Raw genomic sequence first — 24103 nt, forward strand, 5'->3', positions numbered from 1 at the left:
GCTGCCAATCACAAATAAAAACAGAGATAGGAGTTAAGAGCAATTTAGAGAAAAGACCAGATTTAGAACAGTAACTCCTAAAGGTTATAGGTAGCATATAAGAAAGAGTTAAAAAAGTATAAAATTAAAATGTCATTGTTCAATTTGATAACTGACACAACATTTCTAAAATAAATAAAGAGAAACTTTATAATCCAAAAATATTTAAAATTTTAATTCATTGTGTCAGTTTCCTCATCTGGCTTACACCTGGCCATGCTTTCCCCCCCCTTTTTTACAAAAAAATAAATAAATAAATGAAATTTTATGATTTAGAGGAGCATATAATTTCATGTGTATTTTTCACACTACTGATAATATCTATTATACTCTCATTATATTATGACCATGATTATAAGACTGAAATTAAAGACCACAAAGCAGAGAGGGATGTAAAGGAGGCAGACCCAAATTATTTTCTTAGTTCTGTCATTATCATCCTGAGAGACTTTGGATAAGTCATTCCATCTCTCTGTGCTTCACTCTATGTATATAATGAAATGATTGGACCAAATAAGCTTCAAATTCCCATACTGCTCTAAAATTTTATAAGTATAGCTGATGCAGAATTTCTTCTATTTCATATAAATACTGAGAATTGTTTATTTAACTTATTTGTAATTGACAGGTCATATACCACATTTAATCATATAGACATAAGATTTCATCATAAGCATGTAGAATTTCACCAAGAATAGCCTCACATGTGAATAAAATGTAGCAAAGCTACACTTTAGGAGTGGACAGTCATTTACATGGAGTGATTTTAGGCTGTCACGATTTCAGGAAAGAAAACAATTTGTTTTCCACATTGTCTAAACTTTATGAGTTATGGATTTATTGGAGTCAAAATTCAAGAAACTGTCAACTTAATCCAACAGAGTGTTTTTACAGCACGAAGGCAGCTGATACCTGCCACACTGAGGTAATACAATGGTTTAATTGTTAGAAACAAATGGTAAAGTATGAACGAGAGGTAATTTTATATCAAAGGACACTTAAAATGAAGGTTAAGTTGGCTTGGGTTACCAATAGTATTTGCTTTGGGAAGTACAGAATATCATGTAGATATTGAAACCTGAAGAAAAGTAATAAAATGGTTGACAACAGATAAACGATATAACATGATAGAAGAGAAAGAATATTGGACTTGGGTTTATGAGATGTGTATTCAAATCATGACTCTGCTATTTCCTACCTATATGATTACAAAGACGTCCCTTACATTTTCAGTTTTCTCTTCTCTGAAAATGGGGAAAATGATATTTGTATTACCTACTTCATAAAGTTGTTATGGGGAAAGTTCTAGGTAAAAATTTGAAATGTAAATGTGGGGTGTTAAGAAAGTACTTAGAAAAGGAAAAAAGAGGGGCAAGAAAGATATACCTTCACTTCCTGGGGGATTTTTCCTATGGGAATTCCTTTGAAACAGCATCTCTAAGAGTTTAAATAGAAAGCAAAAAAAGCATTTCACTGGCCCCATATTAAACAAACACATACGTCTGAGGTAATTACTGCTAATGACTATCCTGCATCTCAAGTTCTTTGATATTTTTTCCCCATATTACCTCCTTCCCACCCTCCATTTTTCCAGGCTTTCTCACCATACCTCACATTACTGAGCATTGGAGTCATAAATTTATTTTAGAAGGGAAATAAGTTGTCTAAATGATGCCAAAGAAGTTCTAAAGCTTGAACATATGAATCTGTACTTTTTTTGTTGTTGTATTAGGTTTTATCTTTATTGATATTTTGCGCCACATGGTAATATGAGGTAATAGAATTGTTGATTGGTGGAAACAAATGGAAAAGGATGAAGGGGAGCTAATTTTCTATCAAAGGACACTTAAAATGAAGGTAACTTGGCTTGGGTTACCCTACTGTTTACTTTGGGAAGTCCAGAACATCATGTTCGTATTGAAAGCTGAGGGATAGAAGAGGGGATGACAAAAGATAAAAGATATAATGTGATAGAGGAGGAAGAGTATTGGACCATAATAGCCAAACAGATCTAAGATAATAATGGAGTGTCATAACATTTACTAGGATTGTTTATATTTATTTAAGACATAAATAACCCTGACATTTTAATACTATATTCTCTTTTTTCCACATGCTGATAATACTTTGTACAAGACAAGAGTAATCATTCCTAATTCCTTAAGGGGAGACATTATGAAAGAGGTGAGCTCTCTAGTTCATTATACTCGCTGGGCATCAACCTGGTAAACACTGAACTTGTCAAAATGACCTGAGCCCTTTACTTTATAGTTCTGTGACCTTAGGTAAATCATTAAAACACTGAGGCTCTATTTCCTCATCTTTAAAATGGGGCTAATAAGCCTTTCACTACTTATGTTACCTAGTTTTATGAACACTAAATTATATAAGTGAATGGGTTTGTATTTTGTAAATAAAATGTTATATTAATGCAGATCATTATTATTGATGCAAATTAAAGAATATTTCATGTAAGTGAAAGATGAATTCTACTCATCCTTTCATATCCTTGTCATTTTCTTAAAATTATAAATTTTTCACTGAATATCTTCCAAGTTTAGAAAATAATTTCTTCTTCATTTTTTACTCTGTATGGTCTTCATTATCCTGAATAATTCAGAAGGTAGAATAATATGCAATCAAAAATATTCATATTTTAAAGTATATAGGAGATTATTCAATAGGTCATCAAGACATAAGAACTGCAATTAAGACCATGATTCAAGTTTTGAAAGAGAAGTTACAAGGTGGCAATGGTTTAACAATTCTAGCCAAATTGTGAATAGCATTCTACATCAGGGTAATAGATGGGACAACCTAACAGTCAAAAATCTTCTCTAACTTTATGAATTCAGGACCCAGATGGGTTTCTAATACAAAAAAAAAAAACTAAAATGAATTAGGATTACTTTTCCTTCTTTTTTCAATACTTTTAGAATCTACAATGTCATTGGTATAACTATTCTCTCTACCAGTACATTTCAGCAGATATACATGATCTAGCTGTCTGTAGAGTGTCACTGTCATTATGAAGCTCTTCCACTTAAGCAGGCCAACCTAGCTATGAATCTTTCAAATTAACATAGGATGTGTTTGAGATGCCAGACAGATGGATCCTCCCATCACTCTGCAAAAAAATTTACCCAAATGATAAAACCTGCTAAATCTGGTAAGCTGAACCACAATCCACTGTTGGAGCCTTCACACAAGATGTCTGAAATGAGGGTTGTTTGTAAGTCCAGCTTCCTTTTATTACCTCCAAATATGGGAGGTGAAAAGTCAAATGAAGTTAAAAAAAAAACCTAACAATAAAAGAAGTGAAAATAAATCGTCAAAAACAAATGCCCACCAAAAAAAACACTAGAAAAACTGAAAAAATAATTTTAAAAATCTTTATAATGAAAAGAAGAAAAATGATGAGGAAAGTCATATAAGGAGAAATCACCTCAAGAAAGGACCAATAATTAATACGTGCACCTGTAGGCTCCCAGAACACCCCATGAAGAAGTGAATAATACTACATTATTTACAACTATGTTTTTAAAAAAAATAGAATAAGTATTAAAGCCTCAACAATGGATAAAATCATTGTTGTGGGGTTTGGCCTTCATTCTATTTTTTTTTTGGCTAGGCAATGGGGTTAAGTGACTTGCCCAGAGTCACACAGCTAGTGAGTGTTATGTGTCTAAGGCCACATTTGAACTCGGGAGCTCCTGATTCCAGGGCCAGTGTTCTATCCACTGCGCCACCTAACTGCCCCTGTCCTTCATTCTTGAAGAGGACTATGACATTAGGTAGATTATGACATGACTTGCATTGACTTTGAGCTCAAGGAGGGAGGGCTGTGCAAAGTCACCAGCTTCACTTTCTCGTCCAGAGGCATCAGGGTCCAGCAGCCAGATATGGATTAAGATGACTGGAGATGGCTCAGTATGCAGTGGGAGACCTTGGCCCTTTTAAGCTAAGGACTTTTTAGGTTCTCACTTTAAGTAAGGTAATGCACATTCAGTGAATAGAAGTGAGTCAAGGGATGTCCACTTTAATTAAAAAAAAAATCCAGCTGGAAAGGGAACACCCTCAGGGTTTCTGGCCAAAAGAGAAACAGCTATTATTTACATTCACTCTGAGCAAGGAGGGTCCCCAAAAAATAATCATTAAGTGCTGCTTGGGCAGGGATCTATTGTCTAGTCCTTGAGATTCTGAGTGAATTGGATTTAAGGCTTGGTCTTTAAGAAAGAAATCTAGCCAATAAACCCCAAGTTAACTACATAGGTCTGTGCTATCAAAATTTACCTTCCTATGAGCCGAATATCCTCAGGCAAGGGAGAAAGGAGAAAAAAGTAGAGGATAGGAGGGAAGAGAAGAAGGTGGGGGGGGAACTGGCTGAGTTGCCAAACAATTAAAGAAAGATAAAGAAAGATTGTAGAGCCCTTAAAGAATTTGATAAGAATTCAAACCCAGACTGCCACTTAGACTACTTATGTACACTTGGGCAAATTTCTTAATCTCTGTTGGCCTCAGTTTCCTCATCTGTTAATAAAAGGGTTAAAATGCATAATTTAAAAGGCTCTTTCTTGCTCAGTATCTTTGAAATAGCTGCCCTTCGTTCTTTTCCCCATGTCTGGAGGACCTTCTTTCACCATCTACTGATTAGGATCCCTTGATTTCTTCAAAACTCACTTAAAGTAAAAATAAATTTTAAAAAATAAAAAATAAATAAAACTCACTTAAAGTGTGAATATTAAATGGAGGTTGGCTATTACTGTTGTTTTCCTGATGAGTCAATTTTCTGGTGTCCCTTCTAGACAAGTTACCCTGTGTTTATTTGTGTTTATTTATATATACACATGCTTCTTCCCTTCAAAAAACAAAATCTCTTTAAACACAGGTCTTTTGGTTTTTTCCTTTGTGTCTGAAGTTCTTAGCACAGCGCCTCTCATGTAATTTTAGATATTTACCACTTATTGATTGACTGATTGATAGACATAAATTATTGCTATAATTATTATTATTACTATTACAATTTTACAAATACGGAAACTAAAGCTCAGAGACATCAAATGACTTGACTATAGCCACACAGACAATTAGCAACTGGGCAGGTCTGTCATTAATCAATAGCGATCATTCAAATTATGAAAATCATAATATGACAGACACGGAGAATGTGTCATTCGAGTATTCCAACTGTTAGATCAACCAAACACTGTCAGTCAAGTATCCATCAACATAAAGAAGTGTGAGTGATCACTCTTGTACTGCCTCTGCCCACAGGAGGCAGACAGTGGCTCCTGAGTCAGAGTCATGGGACACTATCTACATTCTTGGAGACATCACTTCTGATTTTCTGAGAGTCTGATGATTTTTGAGTCTGCATGCCTGTATAGAGGCAGAAGGGACTTCTTCAGATGAATTTGAGAAAAGTGGTCACAAGAGAGAAGAGCCAGCTTTCAGATTGATACTGGGAATCCCTCAGAGATCCTAACATGCGCAGATCTGCTATCCAACATACCTCTAGATTGGTAGCACCTGTACCCCTACAGAATTTTGATAGCTAACTAGCCCTCAATGAAATTGTTCTGTGTCCTCCTTTCAGATGAGATCTTTTCTCCATCCCCACTGAAGAGTCAATTCAATCTTGTGTATTATTTCATCTACTCTACTCTGTATAATTTACCTGATTTTTATTTATTGCTTCCTTTGCTGAAAAGCTGAACTAGCTTTTCATGAAGGATTTCTGTATAACCAGCTTTTGGTTGGAAGGATCTAAGCTGGTGATACTAAATTATTATATTACCCATGAGAACAATTAGGGAAAGTGTCTTTTATCCTAGGCCTTCTAAAATATTGTAACTTTAGCTTATCAGAATCTTTAATGTGGTGGATATAATTTTGGCCCAACTCTGCCTTGGACGTACATGAGTGAAGTAAAAAGTATCCTGAGATGGCCCTCCTTCTGCTATCCACAAAGGAGAGCAAAAGGAAATTACAGTCTCTCATGTCAGATATATTTGCATGTAAAATGAAAGTCAAACTGTCTAAAATATTGTATAGCCATCTATATATATCTCCTATGCTCTAAACAGCAAAATTAAGAAATTCCAAATTTCAAATCCTATTAAATATCTCAGTTTTGTAGTTTCAGAACAGATGCAAATGAAATCTGAAGATCCATTTGGGTAAATCAAAGCCATGAACTGAGACTGCCCTCTTTATGAATAAATAGCTGCAACCAGAGGCATGAAATCACAAGTCTTAGATGGACAAAACATATTCAAGTAGAATATAACACATGTAACCCCACACATGAAGTTAAATATTTCTATGCCCCGTGAGACAAGATTACTGTAATTGGAATGCTGATGTTGTTATTAAATAGGCAAATTGTAAGAGGGCTGTATTAAGCCTGCACTGTGTAGAAGTGAATGACAACTAAAGTATTCAAGATCACAAAAAGCAGTTGTTCTCTCAACCTTTTCTCATATCACTCTGCTCCATCCCTGACACACACATTCAAGGAAAACAAATTCACCATGGTAGGGGAGCATTTCTGACATTTTCTTCCTCTAGTTATGCCCATTAGATTGCTAAACATCTACATCATAAACTCCGTCCATCAACTATGTCTTGAAATACTCTAGTAAAACAAAATGATATGTGGTAACAGACGACTAAAATAGGAGAAAATGTTAACCCTATAAACGGCAAAGAATGTTGGGTTGCCATATTCTGTTTATATAGATCACAGTTTTAGCATGGAGAATTCAATTTAAAGGTCAATCCTTTCATTTTACAAAAACAGAAACTGAAGGTCAGAGGTAATCAAATGAATATCTGAGTCAGATCTTCCTGATTCCAAGCACACAACTGAATCTACTGTCACTCCTTAGTTCCCTGATATATTTTTTCATTTGCTGAATCTTCTACTACTGGTTTTCCTTATTTATTCCTGATAATTAAGATGTCTAAAAGATTGACTTAAGTTTTTATTCAACAAACTTTTATTAAGAGCCTACTATATCTGGAAGGCCTTGCTTTCATGAACCTTATTTTCAGCATACCCACAAAATATAAACCGAAAAGTATACAAAATTATTTGAGGAAGGAGAGTACCAACAACTGGGATGATCAGGAAATGTCCTTATGTAGAAGGTGGCAACAGAACGAGCCTTAGGGGAATCAAATTATATTAAGTAACAATTGAGGAGGGAATGTCTCCTAAGAATAGGGTATAACCTCAAAAATTTACTACCTAAGGTACAAGGAGATTAATGCTCTATTGAGCGCAGAGTTCGGGTCAGGTACTCATTGTATTCAGTTGAATATAGACAAATATGTACCTTTTCACTGAATTTGAAAAAAAAATACCCTCAAGCCCAGATATTAACTTTTTGCAGTCTGATGAAGCCTATGAATACCTTCTCAAATTATATTTTTTTGAAATCAAACATTACATAAGATTATAAAAGAAATGAAAATAAGCACCCCCAGCCAACCAAGTTCAAGGTCTCTATGAAATCTGTACACAGTTCCCACGTTAACTTCTCCTCCTAAACTAATGAATGAGGATGAGTCAGAGGAATAGTTACTTCCTCCAGAGCAAGGAAAAGCAGGGCATATGGGAAAACATATGAACAGCTTTGAAAGCATGGAAAACATATACTTTCTTTTTTTTTTCCATTTTCGCTCTGAGATAACTCCAATGCTGACCAAGGCTAAACATTCTGGTATGTCATCATCATAATCATCATCATCACCAATACCACCATCACTAATTAACATGGTATTTTAGAGTTTCCAAAGCACTTTCCACATATTATCTATCATTCAGGTTTAGAAAACAAAAAGAGATTATTCTCAGGTTAGTTCATTTGGGCAACCTTCTTTGCAGTGGGCTGAGAGAAATGGAGTGGATCCCTGGGGGGAAAAATATACTGGCATACCTATTTAAAAGCTTATGTTATGGTCAGGTTAAATTGAAAATTGTTTCAGCTTTGTAGGTCTTTTAATGGAAATGAATAGAAAGTTCAGAAGCAGGTGGGGAAATTGTAAAATGAAAATATCTGAATATAGGGAAGAACAGAATAGTATAATTGGTACTTTGGCAATATGGGTAAACTCTATTTCTTATCAGGAAAACAAAAGCATAAGGTTGCTTTCAGAAAAAAGGGAGGAAACCACCTGTCACTTTTCTCTTGTCTATTCTGTCCTGATTCAGGAGACAGAAACACTGAGGGATAAGGGTTGGAAGGGAGACACTGGAAGTGAAACAGACCACTGTCCCTGGGCTTTGCTGGAATGAAGCAGAAGTAAATTCCCTATTGGTGTGGTAGTTAAGACATTAGGGTAAGTATCTAACAGAAGAAGATGTCTGCAAGGTGCTGGCAGGAATGCAGGCAATTTCCAATAAGACATGAAGAATATAGAATTGTAGCCCAAAGATGGGCCAAAAAAGGGATGAACCCAAGGAACAGTTTTCACATTTCTCTTATATTATGACGATCAGATAAATGGATATAGGTTAAAGTGCTTTGAAAACTGTAAAAACAGGATACAAATGGAGTGATTATTACTGGCATTATATTTTTAGTGTTATATTACCCTGGGGTTTTATCTTTTATAATATTTCTAAAAATATTTCTAAATTTCTACAATCCCAAAAAGAATATTTCATTACTAGATTACATTGGCATTTTATTAGAGTATTTATCAAAGCCAGAATTAAATGCAGAGTGGTAAGCTTAGGATTTGTTAGCAATTATTACTTGTAAGAATTTTTCATGACAGGTATGCTATCAAATAGGAAAGAATATAATCTCCTCAAAATACCTTTTACTTACTTATTTGTGTTTCTCAGTCACTAGTTTGGAGATGACATCTTTTGTCTAGTCCAACTAACTCATTTTCCTCATGAGAAAACTGCGGCATAGAGGAGTTAAGGGACTTGTCCGACGTCATACAGGTACCAAAGGGACAGAAAGGGCATGAAACCCAGATCCTTGAGATTCAAATCCAATGCTTTCACAAGCAGCTGAAAGATAACTATTGTCTCATTTTCAACTTTGCATGCTCGGACACTTGTACATAATAAGTCTTCTGTAAGTTGGATTGAATTGACTCAAACTTTCTCATTTGAAAAAGAGCCTATCATTTTAAAATTAGGAACATTTCCTAACAACCCTCAAATCTACGAAACAGATTGACTCACAGGGTGATAAAATTTTGTTTACAACCTTTAGAGGTAGCTGTGGAGCAGGATGTAAAGAGTCTACAAGGAAGAAATGCCATTAGATAGTACCCTACTGGGCTGGAAGTCATGTGTAAGATATAGGATGAATATACAAGGACTTCTGTTCTCTGCTTCTTCTCTTTTCTTTTTCTGGTCTGATGGGCAGAGAAACACACAAATGAAGGTCTTCATCTTCCACATGGGTCCATCACAGAGGCCAGTAATCTCGGTCTCAATCCCTCTGTCTTCGCTCTCCCCATCTCTCCATTTCTTTGTCTCTGTCCCTATGTATCTCTGTCTCTGTCTCTCTCTATACATATATCTTGATTTTGAATGTTTTGGTTTGTTTTGGATTTTTTCCTGGTGAGCAAGGCACCATCTAACACAAGGACAGGTAATCTAATTTCAGCCTACTGTATATGCAGCAATTCTCATTTTGTCTGTATCATTAACTAGGGCTATTATTAAGAATTATATCTTCTTTCTCTAGAACTTATCTTTTTTGTGTATATATCATTTTATTGAACTAAAAAGTTCACATAGTTATTTGTTTTTCATTTGTGGACCACACTGGTGACTTCATTGGCATAGGGTCTCTGGATAAAGAAACTCTGTTTATCGAAGCAGATCTGAATCTGATGACCCTAAAGGTAGTGTGCAGTGGCTAAAGGCTTACAGAATTGTCTCTGCACACTGAAGATTCCAATGACGTGCCTAGGATCTCATACCCTGTATCTGTGTGGCCAGAACCTGAAACTAAATCTTCCTAATTTTAAGAATGTCCCTATCCAATATTCCATGTGGTTTTTTCATGCTTCCCAGTCTTCATTAAAAAAATACTACTTCCTCTCATATAGTGTTCAAAATATAAGTCTGCCATTTTATTAAAGGACATTTAGTCCAATGAAGTGGTGGTCAATTGCTGAAATATCTTTAGAGTCACAATCAATGGGACAGGGAATAAGTTGTGCCCCCAAATCCCTTCCCAGGGCAGCCCACCTATGCACCCTTCTTCATTTATGTGGAAGTTGAAGTTTATATGTTTCAACAATAAATCTCAAAGTCAGCTAACTCTTCCACATATCTCATTGGATAAACATAGATACTATTTATCACTTTACACAATTTTACAAACTGTGGTTATGACAGATGTCTGAAATAGGGTCAGATATATCACTTGACTAAATAATGCCTTGAATATCCCAAACAGCGTCACCTCCTCTATGCATAGTGTACTGGTGGTATCTTTATATATACAGTTATAGACTGGAAAATGTATACATTGAATTACTATAAAACAAGGAAGACACCCAATTATAAAAGACGCTTCCACTGCACTATGGTAATTTGACACATTTTCCACATTAAAATAAAATAGCTATATTCTAATTTCAGGAGAGAAGAATTGAGACTGAAAACTGGTTCCTTATTTCAAATGCACAGCACAACAGAACTCAAGATATGTGCTGCTGCCTAGTTACAGGGCTCCATGTGCTTTAGGAAACAAAGTGATCTTCTCCACGTTGCTATAGCTACTGTTGTGTACCTTTAAATGTACTGAAAAAATGAACACCATTATATTGGAGAACAAAACAGAAGAGACATTTGTCTTGACAGCAATTTTTAACTATACCTTCTCGAAGAATATGTGTAGCATTTAGTCATTTTGCAGGTGATGACCTGTTATTATAGTTACCTTATTTATTATACCTGTACATTTGACAGACTGTGACTATTTGCAGTGAACAAAGGTACATATTTGTGCCCTGTACAAATAATGAGATGTTCATTTTTTGTTATGTTATTTTATTTAGGGTAAATATATTTTTCTTAATAAATTTAAGTTTTTGTAATAACATGTCTATAGGCAGCGCTATAAGGTATTGTTATATATATATGTGTGTGTATACACATACATATAAATATGTTTGTATGTATACACATAAACATGTATGTCTATGTATGAGTTCTGTGGAATCAGTACAGAAAACAGCAAAGCAACATTCAACTTCTAAATGTCACTTGTATTCCTAGATTTCAGAGGCATTAGCAACATGCTTACAGAATTGTCTCTGCACACTTTGAATTCATACACTCACCAAAGTGAATCAGAAGAAAATGATACTTTGGAGGAAACAACACAGATTATAAGAAATAATCATGTTAAAAATTTTATATATTTGTGTATGTATACACATACACACACATGTATGTGTGTGTGTATTTCTTTCCATAGAAATTCAACTAACCAACAAATGGAGTTTATGGGACCTTTGAAACCCTTTCCCTATAAAAAAAGTTCCTTTTCTTTCTTATGTCATGCTCCCTTTGAGCAGTATGGTGAAACCTATGGACCTCTTCTTAGAATAATGTTGTTTAGTGCATAAAATGAATACATATGACTACAAAAATAAAAACAACCACATTGAAATACTATTATCATGTTTTTTAAGTTCACAGATCCACTTTCTCTGTCAATGGGGATGTTCCACATGACTATATCTAACTTTCTTCATTGAAGCCAATCCTGTTTGGTGACACAGAAGGCCACTATGTTCACCACTATACTGCCAACATGTATAAAGTGTTCTGGGAGCACTAGCATCTCTAGTATGAGGGCATGCCCAGACCTTCTCAGAGCTTCTCCACCTTTGGTGTCTGCCTTTACCCAACTCTCACCTGTGGCTCTAAGACGCTCTATCATGAGCAGTGGCCACATCCTGGAAATGTTGTCTTGGTGGACAGGCTAAACCAGGTTGAGGGTAACTGACAGTTTTCAAATCAATTAGTGAGTTGGGAGAGGGGGGTGTCTACCCCAAGAATGTGAAGACTTCTCCTGGTAGAATAGGCAGATAAGAACAATTTGCTCCAGCTGCCATGAAGGTGACTGAAGCAGGCACTATGGAGCACTTTGAATGTGGTGACACATCAAAGATTCCAAGTTGCCACTACATACTGGGTCATTACCAGTCATTCTGACTTTTGTGTTACCTAGGGATTTGGGAACCTGTGGCTTCAAGTTCACATGTGACCCTCTACGTCCTCAAGTGTGGCCCTTTCATTGAATCCAAACTTCACAGAAATCCTTAATAAAAGGATTTGTTCTGTGAAGTCTGGATTCAGTCAAAGGGCCACACTTGAGGACCTAGAGGGCCCCATGTGGCCTTGAGGCTGCAGGTTCCCCACCCCTGGTCTTTCTTTTGGACTTCATGACTCAGGAAGAGAGTGTGGCCTGGAGACTTTGTGCATCTCTGTCTCATGTAAATCCAATTCACATGCAAGTCAAGATATCATCTGGTGATGTCACTGGCCGTCTTCAAAACAAGGGACGAACAACAACAAAAACAATAACACATGGTGACAAAATTATTAATTATTGAATAAAATTATTTACTTTGATTAAGCAATTTAATATTTAATTATTTAATTTGATTTTTTAAATGTTCATTTAAATGAAAAAATTAATTTTTTTAAGGCAATTGGGGTTAAGTGACTTGCCCAGGTTCACACAGCTAGTAAGTGTCAAGTGTTTGGTCTGAGGCCGGATTTGAAGTCAGGTCCTCCTGACTTCAGGGCCAGCGCTCTATCCACTGTACCACCTAGCTGCCCTGAAATAATTCATTATTAAAAATAGCACATATAACAAAGTAAAGAGATAAGACAACAATGAAGACTGAGAGAGATAAAAGGTCAAGCTGAATATTGTGTTGTACCATCAAGCAATGAAAGGAATCAGGGGAAGGTATGCAACACTTTGGATAGAAAGTCTAGGGAATGTTTACCGAAAAAAAATGGGGAAAGAATCCAATAGGCTAAGGGGTAGGGAGATAAAGTAATCTGTAAGAAGGGAAAGACAACTCACACCAATGAGATAAGGGATCCTTCTAAAGACATATTTAGATGTTTTTAATAATATAATGTATCATAGAACACTTTAAAATACTGGAAATAATTCAAGAGTTCTTATGGAGTACCTTCAGAACCATACTTGGAGAACCACAACATCCCCATACATAGACAACAACAAAAGAAAACAAACCAATCAACAAAAAATGAGTAAGTACTTCTAGCCACTGTAGGGAGTAAACCTATGGCTTTTACTTGCTAGTTTACAAGATGAATACATACCTTTCTTTAGTTGTGGTGGTTAAAAAGCATAACCAAAGTCAGACTTTAACATGAAATAGTCACTATAAAATGTAAACTTCAAGTTAATGTTATATTCCATTCAAAGATTAGTGAAGAAGCCCTAAAGTATTCAGTGTGTGACATTTCACTCCCATTGTCCTATGGTACCAACACTAAGAACAGCATTAGAACACAGCAGCTAACTGACAAATGGTACAATGGGAGCTAGTGAGACCTGAGTTTACCTCCTGAGACACTTATTAGCTATATGGCAATGGGATTCTACCTGAACCCCTCTAAATTATCAGTTTCTTCATCTGTAAAATGGAGAGAGCAATAGCAGCTAATGTGTAGGGCTGTACTGAAGGTGTATATTTGTAAAACAAAGTTTTCTATAAATATTATGCCTCAATACTAACAGTAGATTTTCTTATTCTCTATATTCAATTCTAAATAATCTATATATCCCAGATAATTAACAATTACTAGAGTTAAAATTCAGGGAAAGGACAATATAATATTAATTTCCCACCTATTGCTAGATCCCTCCCCAGTTCAATTATACTGAACTACCTTGTTCTTAATTTGTATTCATTGCATACATATGCTCATGCACCAACAGAATGTAAGCTCCTTTAGTTTAGGGATTGTTTAGCTTTTTGTATGTGTGTCTCTACCATCTAGCACTCCTCTTGACATATAGCAGGCCTTAACAGATTCATGTTGGTTGATAATTTTGTTTTAAAATATAAATTATTATCCAACATATAAAAATGTTATCTACCATCTTCTCAGCATAACATTTTTCATCATCAACCTACAGAACAATACTCTTTGGCAAGTTCCTTCTATCATTATCTAACAATAGTATTTTCAATTATCTCCCTCCTCAGTCTGAGATGACAACTCTAACCCATTTGGGTAGATAATTGCATTCCTTCACACCTTTAACAAATATAAAATCCAAGAACTCCTCCTACACACTGGAGCAGCTCTTTCCATATTAATGGATATCTCCATCCATGATTTACAGTGGAATATAAGTCATTGGCTCTCTACAGCATGATGCAAAGGATGGATTTTAAGTGACGGTAATTCTTTTTATTTTAATTTTTCTTTTTTTATTCCTCCATGTTTTTGAAATCCCAGGGGCTAGTTCTCCTAGAGGCCTTGTAATAAACCACCTACATAAAGACTACGATAAAATATAGGCAAATCTGTCTTGGATTTTTCCTTCTATTATTACTCCCTGAGAGAAAATAGGCAACTGAAGGACATCATGCCAAAAGAGTGACAAACTTTGATAGGTGACAAATAATCTTAAGTATTCAATGTTCTTTAAGGAGTCCCAAAAATTTTCATCTAAATTTATCATATCGATCCTATTTTCCCTCACCTAGAAAAAAATAGTTTATTTTTTCATGTAATGATTCATATCTTCATAGTTTCCTAGGGAACAGATTACATTATAGTGTCTTAGAAGTGGAAGAGATCTTAGAGGTCATCTAACACGAGTGCCAATCTAATGTGAGAATCTCTTCTATGATATGTCTGACAAACTCTTAACTTACGAAAAATATGTATTTACATACTGTGAGAGATGATCTCTCAAAGGGTCAATAGTTCTTGTTAACAATCCTTGCATTGTTATCAAAACCCTCCCCCGCTCAGAACCTGTTTTTTTAAGCAAGCAAAATTAATTGCCTGATACCCACCCTGAACTGCTTGCTCTTGTAAAACTTCCACCTTTCCTTGTTTCCTGGCACGTTCCTGAAACTGTTTTTGTTCTCTGTTGCTGGGTAGATTTCAGAGAACAGATTGTGCCCTGAAGGCCTGCACCATGAGCTGAGAGGAAGGGGGTTACGGAGGGGGATTTGCAGTTAGGGTTCTATATAATATTTCTTTACTAAGCACACACTTGCACTCTTCGAACAGAGCCATTTTAGGAGGACAGAGGGTGCCCTTTCTCGAGAAAGCTAATAAAGAAATCTTTCTCTTTGCTACATCTGAGTCTCCAGAATTTATTGGTAAGGGTCTTCACGTCCCACACAATACATATGTACGTGTGTGGATATATATAAAGGAGAGAGAGAGAGAAATATGGGTATATAGATATGATACTTCCATTTGTTAAAATGTTCTTTCTTATACTGAGCTGAATTCTAGCTCCTTTAAATCTGTATCTGAGTAAAATCACCAAAGACTGGCAGATACTACTCTCTTACACCATATTTCATTATTATTTTTCAGAACCAATATAGTTGTATAGGAAATTTCTTGGGATTGTCATATTACATGCATACATACACACTTATATGAATTAGATATTAAAAGGTTTTATTTATTTGTAAATTGGCTATATTTGGGGTAGTACCATAATACACACAATTCAAGCTTCACTTAGTACCAAATAGTAACAAACTACCAAATTTGGGTAGGTGTACTTTTAAGTATTTTTCATTAATTAAAATATACCCTGACATTCTTGAATACACTTACACTTGATTCCTGATAAAAATTGTTATATTAAGAGATTTATGTTAAAGTTCTAAATTCACTTCTAAATTCTATCTATGCGGCTCCAGAACAAGCAGGTAAAATTTTAAGGTTATGGTTGATTTAGTGGCATGGTATCATAGGGGCAAATAAAAACAAGCAATTTATGGAAATCAGGTTTTACAAATTGAATGCACTTAAATTATCTTAAAATGCTTTTTATACAGACAACTGTATAACAAGTGTCAAGTTAGAAAAGAATAACCTGTCTGAATCAATGATGCAAGGCCATACTCTGTCAAGATTTGAAGGAGAACAAAATGGTCCCTTTGACCATTATTTTTTCACATTTATGATTGATTTTTCATTTCATTAATCTAAGATTAAGTAAATAACAGGAAGGCAATAAAAATAGTATGTCAATTCTCCAATTTGGTTCAAGGAAAAACAAAACCAGAATTTTAAAAATCCTTAAAATACTCGAAATACCTGCAATCATTTAGGTAAACATATCGACTGAAAACTTTCTTTTTTTACAATTTATATTTGGCTTTAGAAATATTAAAGTTTAAGTCAGTAATTTCTTTTATTTGCAAGAAGAAAACTGACCTAAGACAGTAGAAGTTTCCTGAACTATTGGCCTTACAATTCTATCAAATTATTGATTCCAATTGTTTCAAATCATATAGAAAACATATACTATCATAATTGAATTTATATTTTATAATTTGTTTCATATGTTATTACATATAATTATAATTAATATTTTTGAAAAATGAAATTGTGAGCATGATCCCTTATATTTTAGGACTTACCTGTTAAATAACAAGCCTACCCTTGTATATTTCTAGAAATTTAGGATTACGGATATATGCATATATGTGTGTGTACATAAATGCATTTATAAATGTTTAAAATTAGCTTTGTTTTATTTGTCCATCAAAACATAATTGCACCAGCTGAAATTTTCCCCATGATAATTCAAGTTCAGAAGTTTCAGCTTCATTATCATATACTTTAGAAAACTTCATGTAACTGCAAAACCTACATTAAAATTTTCAGTTCCAACCACTTGGAATGTAACCTTTTAAATTTAAGGTACAACTTAGGTGTCAAAAGTCAACAGTGTGATGACACAGTATCTAGTTATAATGCGGATTTAGGTCTGTTTACGGTATTTCATTGTTCAGTAAATATGCATTTCCATCAAATATTCCACATTAACTTTTTTTTCTTCAGTTCATTTTACCTTTTGATTTAAGTATAATTTTACTATGTACACAAGGGAAAGTAAAGTATGGCTAATGTGTTATTAAAATATGAATTTATAATTTAGTTTTCTACAAAAATATTATAATTAAAATGTAGAAATTCCATTCTCCAAACCAGTGGCCTATTATTGATAACATGTACAAAGATGAGATAGACAATCTATGATCAGTATTTGAGAATATTTTCCTTTACTCTGGATACTCCTTAAGTTTAATTTTTATATATGTTTTGATTTAGACCTATGGTTTAATTAGTTTAATTACCTCCATGTGAAGAAACTCTACTATTGCAGATCTGCATTTTTTTTTTCATTTTACTGCCTTTGAGAGTTGCATGTGGGCATGGAGACATGAAGACACTTCTTCACATTGACCCAGCCAGTGTCTTTCAGAGGCATCATTTGAAGCAAGGTTTTTCTGGGGTTTTTTTTGGGGGGGGTTAGGCTATGGGGTTAAGTGACTTACGCAGGGTCACAAAGCTAGTAAGTGTTATGTGTCTGAGGCCACATTTGAACTCAGGTCCTCCTGAATCCAGGGCCGGAGCTCTATCCACTGTGCCACCTAGCTGCCCCAAAGCAAGGTATTCTTGATGCAAAAGTCATATCCCCAACTGCTATAACCACATTTCTCCTCAAGTTTAATTTTACAAGATTAAAAAACAATCTTCAATATGTCTGCAGGTACTGGAAACACAACTTTGAATAAGAATTGCTATTTTTGGCCCCTATGGATACTATTTGGATTATATAGTAATGATGTACCCTGAATTATGTTACATCTTCTCATCTATAATGCTGATTTTTATCCATTCCTATCCTGACAACTCTAGGAAGGCTAGAACATCAGCTAACACTCGATATGACAACAGAAAAACTAAACCAAAAACATTTGGCTGGGAGCTGTAATGAATGTATCTGATCAAGCTTAAACTGCAACGGTGTAACATTATCTACTGATGTTAACAAGAAGGAACCACTGTTAGAATCCAAATTTACCTTGCAGAGATTAAAAAGACGAAAAAAAGTTAAGTGATATTACTTACTAAAATGTGAGGCTCTAGCAATTTCATAGGAGGCAAGCATGCTCCAGTCTTATGTGTAATTTGCCTCAAGATGTCTTTCAGTAACGATCATCTTCAAGGTTCATGATGAAATTTAATGACAGACTTAACACGTGGTTCTGTAGGTGCCAGAAACAGGAGTTTAAAAACCCTGCCTTTAAACCAAAGTCTTTGTATCCTCTCCAACTCTCCTATCTTATTTCCATTGGATGATCTTATACAATAGGAGAAAAATGATTAAAAACAACGGAATTGTCATAAGGAACAAAGTGATAATCACCTATAGTAACTACTGAAGAGAATCATTCTGATACAGTGGATGAAGAGAAAATTGTTAGTCACATTTCAGTTGTGTCCAACTCTTTGTGACCACATTTGATGGTTTTCTTGGCAAAGATACTGGAGTGCTTTGCCATTTCTTTCTCCAGCTCATTATAGATGAGGAAGTGAAGCAAACAGGGTTTAGTGACTTGCCCAGGATCACACAGCTAGTAAGTGTATGAAGATGGATGTGAACTCAGGAAGAGGAGTCTTCCTGACTCTAGGCATGGCATTTTATTCACTGTGAAACCAGGAAAATCTGGGTTCAGTTCCTACCTCTTATCATATCTTAGCTGTGGCCCCTCAACAAGTCACTTAAAGTCTCTATGCACTAAGCAACTAAGACTTTTAAGATGCAGAGAAAGTTCTTACTTGCATTGATAGTAAGTCTCATGTGTTTACTGAGATTAATGAAATCAAGTCTGGTCCTTATCATATTTTACAGAATGATTGTTGAGTGCCTACCTAAGGTCTCTTCAGTACTGGAATAAAAGGAACTTCTGTCTTTTATGGAATGGGCCCCTGAATAACCATCAAGACCTTAAGGTTCTATTACAGCGTGACCCAGTAAGTTATTTGACCCCATAATCACCAATCTTCTCTTCAGCATGTTAAGACGGTGTCCTCAACTAATAATAAGTAGAAATTTCCAGGAATCTACCCATAAGGCAAAGTGGCGGGTTCGCAAGACAACCCCCCATTTTACTCTCCCCCTCCCCACCCCTCTCTCTCCTTCTCTCCCTTCTTCCTTCCCCAAAGCCTAGGCACCTGCTGCGCTATTGGAACCCCCCTTCTCCCAGTTGCTGCCGATCTTTTCCTCCACTTCCTTCTCCACCTCAGTGCCTCAGTAAGACCAGTCCTGTACCACACATGACAGGAAAACCAAGATTTATTGACTTCTTTGACATCACACAATGAGTTTCATGGAGGTGAGAGTTAGACTGGAGAATTTCTGAACACCCAGTAAAATGTATTTTTTTGGCATGAGACAAAGTACACATATTACATACTGGTGTTTGCCATTCGCGTTATGATTTACAGAAAGATAGCTCTGGAACTCTCCACCCAAAAGATAATTTTTAAATGGCTGAACTATTTATAAAGCATGAAGAATGAGAGCTGCAACCATGGCAGAAGAAAGTAAAAGAAACTGAGGATGAGGATGAGGATGATGCTGGTGAGGATGTTGAGGATGAGGAGGATGATGATCCAATCCTTGTTGGGGAGATTGAAAGATCAAAACCACTCATTTCATATTTTAAACAGAGTCAACCCTAGCTCATCATCAAGAGAAATACACAATGATGCCACCAATAGTCAATCAATCAGCCAGTTAAAGCCAATCAGTCACCACTACATAAAACACTATGGCAGCTTCACCACTTTTTTCCATCTCTCTTAAGATCTGCAGCTAGTTTTGTTGCTCACTTCACCACAAGTTGTACCTAATAATTTTTCTAAGTTATTTGATTAGAGACAAAACCCAAGAATACCTCAGTACCAAGGATGAACAGGTCTGAATGAAAGTTCCTTTGTAAGAAAGGTCTCTCAACTTCTGAATTAAGCAATGTTACTTTAAAGAAGCCCAAGTCCAATGAAGGTATTGCTGGAACACATCCCTCATCCCCATTCTCTTCAGGAAAGTCACCATCACAAAGTACACCTTCAAAAGGTACAATCAATTCTCTGAAAAATGGAACACCTTTCCCAAGAGCTTGTTCAAAGCGTAATGTTAATTTTGATTTGCTGAATCCTTTTTAAAAAAAAACACATGAAGTACTGTTATCCAGAAAGGGTGAAAAAAATCTTTTGGGGATCTAATAAAACGGAATTTTTAAATGTAGCAAGTAAAAATGAGATTGTTGATACAGATAAAGGAAAACTGATCATATTAGTTAATGATTTTTTTTATGGGAAACATGAAAGAGATAATCTACAAGAACAGAAGACTCACACAACCTTTAAATGCTTCAGTTGCCTGAAAATACTTAAAATTAACATTAAGTTTATGGACCACATGAAACACCATTTGGAACTTGAGAAACAGAGCAGCAAAAGCCGGGAAAACCACACAATTTGCCAACATTACTATCTTCAATTTCCCACACATTTCCAGCTGCAGTGTGACACTGAAAGTACACATACCCCCCATGAGTTTTCTACTATTTGTAAAATCTGTGAGTCATCATTTGAGACAGAGTAAATTCTTTTACAATATATGAAGGACAATCATGAAACTGGTGAAATGCCATATTTTTCTCAGGTGTGTAATCATAGATCATCATCATTTTCTGATGTAGGAACACATTTTAGAACTCTTCAAGAATATACTAAGAACTTGCTATGTTCCTTTTGCCTCAAAGTTATTGAACTTGTAACTCCATCCATGTACCATTATATGAAATATCAGAAAAAAAAGGAATATATCATTGTACAAAGTTCCGACTACAACTTTTTATTTGGAAAGAGTAAATGGATCATAAGATTCAACACTGAACATTTAAAAAGCTTAAACAATTGTAAGGATTGCCTCCTGGAACATAAAACACTGTCTGAGCTTCAGTTGGACCTCTTCAGGCATCTTCTATTAGTGCAAACACTTCTATCCTTCAGCTGTCTCCTTCAAGAACTAAAAATACAGCTGCAAAAAAAACTATCGGGAAAAAAAAGTACAAGAATTTCTGCAATGAAATCCAAATCCATATAAAAAAATACCACGTGCAAAAGAAGCCAGGACAAAAAAGAAATACAGTCAACACAGCATTGTGGAATTTAAAGTATCATTAGGGAGTTCACAAGTGCATTGATTGTTATTCGTGAATAAAATATTTTGCAAACCATTTTCCCACATATGTCCACTGTACTTTATGTAGATACAACACTAGCTGTAGGAAAGTCTATGTCAATCACATATTGAGCTTTCACAGAGCCTGTGCAAGTAAAAAGTTTTGAGTTTTAAAGATGCATTCAGAAAACCTCAGGGGTATTACAGTAGTGAACCTTAATTGTGATTTCCTAACTGATATTTCTGGTGTAGATAATATGGACACACATTTAAGTGAAAGCGACACTTGCTCATGCCAAGTTATTAAAGAAAATATGGTACACAGTAACAGCAACATTGTGTGATGACTGACTTACTTTCTTAGACGTAGCTCTTCTCAGCAATGCAATGATCTAAGACAATTCCAAAAGCCTCATGATGAAAAATTCTATCCACATGGAGAGAAAGAACCATAGAGTCTGAATACAGATCAAAGCTTACTCTTTTCTTTTTTTGTTGTTTTTTTTCTTTCATTTGATTTCACCTTTTGTTCTCATTCTTATTTGACAACATGACTAATGTGGAAATATGTTTAATATGATTATACATGTGCAGCCTATAACAGATTTTGTGCTACCTTGGGGATGGAGGAGGGGGGAAAGTTTTAAAATTCAAAATCTTATAAAAGTGAATGTTGAAAACCAATAGATAGATAAAATATGCCCATTTGCATTTCAATTCTGAACAACTTCCAGAGTTAAAGAATGAAATAATCACTGTGGAAAAAGAAGCTACAACTCACAAAAATTAAAAATCTAATATATCTTAAGGAAAAACAGAAACATCAACTTCTGAAAGCAAACAAGAAAATTCTTCTTCAGAGGAATCATAAAAAGAATGTGATGTTGGGGCAGCAAGGTTGCATAGTGGATAGAGCACCGGCCCTGGATTCAGGAGGACCTGAGTTCAAATCTGGCCACAGACACATAACACTTACTAGCTGTGTGACCCTGGGCAAGTCACTTAACCCGACTGCCTAGCCAAAATAAATAAATAAATAAATGAAGCATTTTCTAAAAAAAAAGTGATGTAAATCCATGTAAAAGCTCATTAGCAATGAAGAATGAAGAAAGCTCAACAATTTTAAATGTGAAAATGACCCCAAACTACTAGTCCAAGATAGGAGCTCAAGGAATTCTTTCAGCTCTATTTCAGATAATAATTCCGTGAAAAAGGTGATGGAAAAAGAAAAACAGCAACAACAAAGGAACAAACAAAAACCTCACCAATAGCAAAACTAAATTGGAGATGTGCCCAAGTTCAGAGAATGTGATTCTAAATGATCACACTAACAGCTTCAATGAAGCTGAGCCTTCTTCACAGAATACTAAAACAAATTTGAAATTAACATCAAATGATGGAAGCTTTGAGGATTTTTGAGAAAAAGAGGTGGACCTCAATCTGTTCTAACATTAGTGAGCAAAGTAGTATTCATTTGGAACCCTTGATGCCAAAGGTGCTTGAGAATGAAGCCACTAAGATTCTTCAGAAAGGCAGCATTAAACCTCCAGCAAGGAAGCTGGAGTAGTTTGTGAGCAAAGAAATGACATTTCTAGAGGAAACTGTCTAGTTTCTGCTACTGCAGCAGAAACAACTGTAAACCTAACAGATGAAAAGAAGCAAGTTTAAGTGAAATCAGCCATTCATTTTAAGTTTTGGTTAAAAAAATAACAACAATAATGATGGTAAAGAACATTTTGGACCATTCCTATTGGGTGTGCTCGTTGATGCTTTTAGAAATAGAAAAAATGTATTGTATATCTATGTTAAGCCTATTATTAAACTGGTCAATTTGCCAATCATAGCACAGTTAAACATAAGTATCTAAAAGGGTATGTGTGTTCTGATGAAGGTTAAATTTCAAGTGGAAAAGTCTCATTTCATTAGTTTCTTTTTTTTTCCAGAAAAGCAATCTTGTAAAGTAATCATAAATATTACTTATGTAAAGTTAAGTAATCATAATTAAGGAAAAATAAAGTTATTAATTATTATTAAAATATTTTGAATTCCTTAAAATTAAAACCAGTTGCATTTATCCCACCATTCTTAAAAAAAAGTTTCAAAAACACTTTTATGAAGGTAATTGCTTAAAAATCATGGTTGACAGGTGAATCAGAGAAGGCTTTAACAGAGTATAATACTAATGTGGAGCATGTTTACAATGGTGTATTAATCTAATGACAGTTTCCATAAATATAAAACTATTTTGGATTTAATGTCACATTCCTATCTGTCAGATGCATGTAAACAGAATTATATGAATCTATGCCCCTCCATACAGGACTTTCAGTGAAATTGAAATTCTTAAATATATATGTGTGTGTGTGTGTGTGTGTGTGTGTGTGTATGTACATACACACACACACACACACACATACACATGGTGTTTTTGGCAGTATGCAAACTGTGCATAAATCCATGACATATTAGTTGTATAAAGGACAACTCATTACTAGAAATTCTGTAGTTGTTACTCCCTTTACTGTTATTTTAATGATTTTTATTAGGAATAAGTAGACCTATATATGGTCTGTAAGTCAAGCCAAAGTAAACTTTAATGCAGAAACTGTAAAGCAGTAAATTGGAAACATGTTCTGTCATGTATTCAGCCATTTTAAAACTTCTTCTTTACATTAAACAAATACTTAAAGGGGACTTAAAGCAGAAATGTGTGAATCCATTTCAGAAATTTAGCCTCATGTCCATAATATGGCTGCTAAAATGATTTTCATTTG

At 35.0% G+C, this 24103-nt stretch overlaps 1 pseudogene; it reads left to right on the forward strand.

Moving 5' to 3' along the window:
* Window positions 1-22997, forward strand: part of LOC110222604 (zinc finger protein 280D-like) — a 51371-nt pseudogene extending 28374 nt beyond the window's left edge.
* Window positions 22998-24103: the final 1106 nt, after the last annotated feature.

The sequence above is a fragment of the Phascolarctos cinereus genome, unplaced genomic scaffold (assembly GCF_003287225.1).
Source record: "Phascolarctos cinereus isolate Bilbo 61053 unplaced genomic scaffold, phaCin_HiC Scaffold_9;HRSCAF=440, whole genome shotgun sequence".
Lineage (NCBI taxonomy): Eukaryota > Metazoa > Chordata > Mammalia > Diprotodontia > Phascolarctidae > Phascolarctos > Phascolarctos cinereus.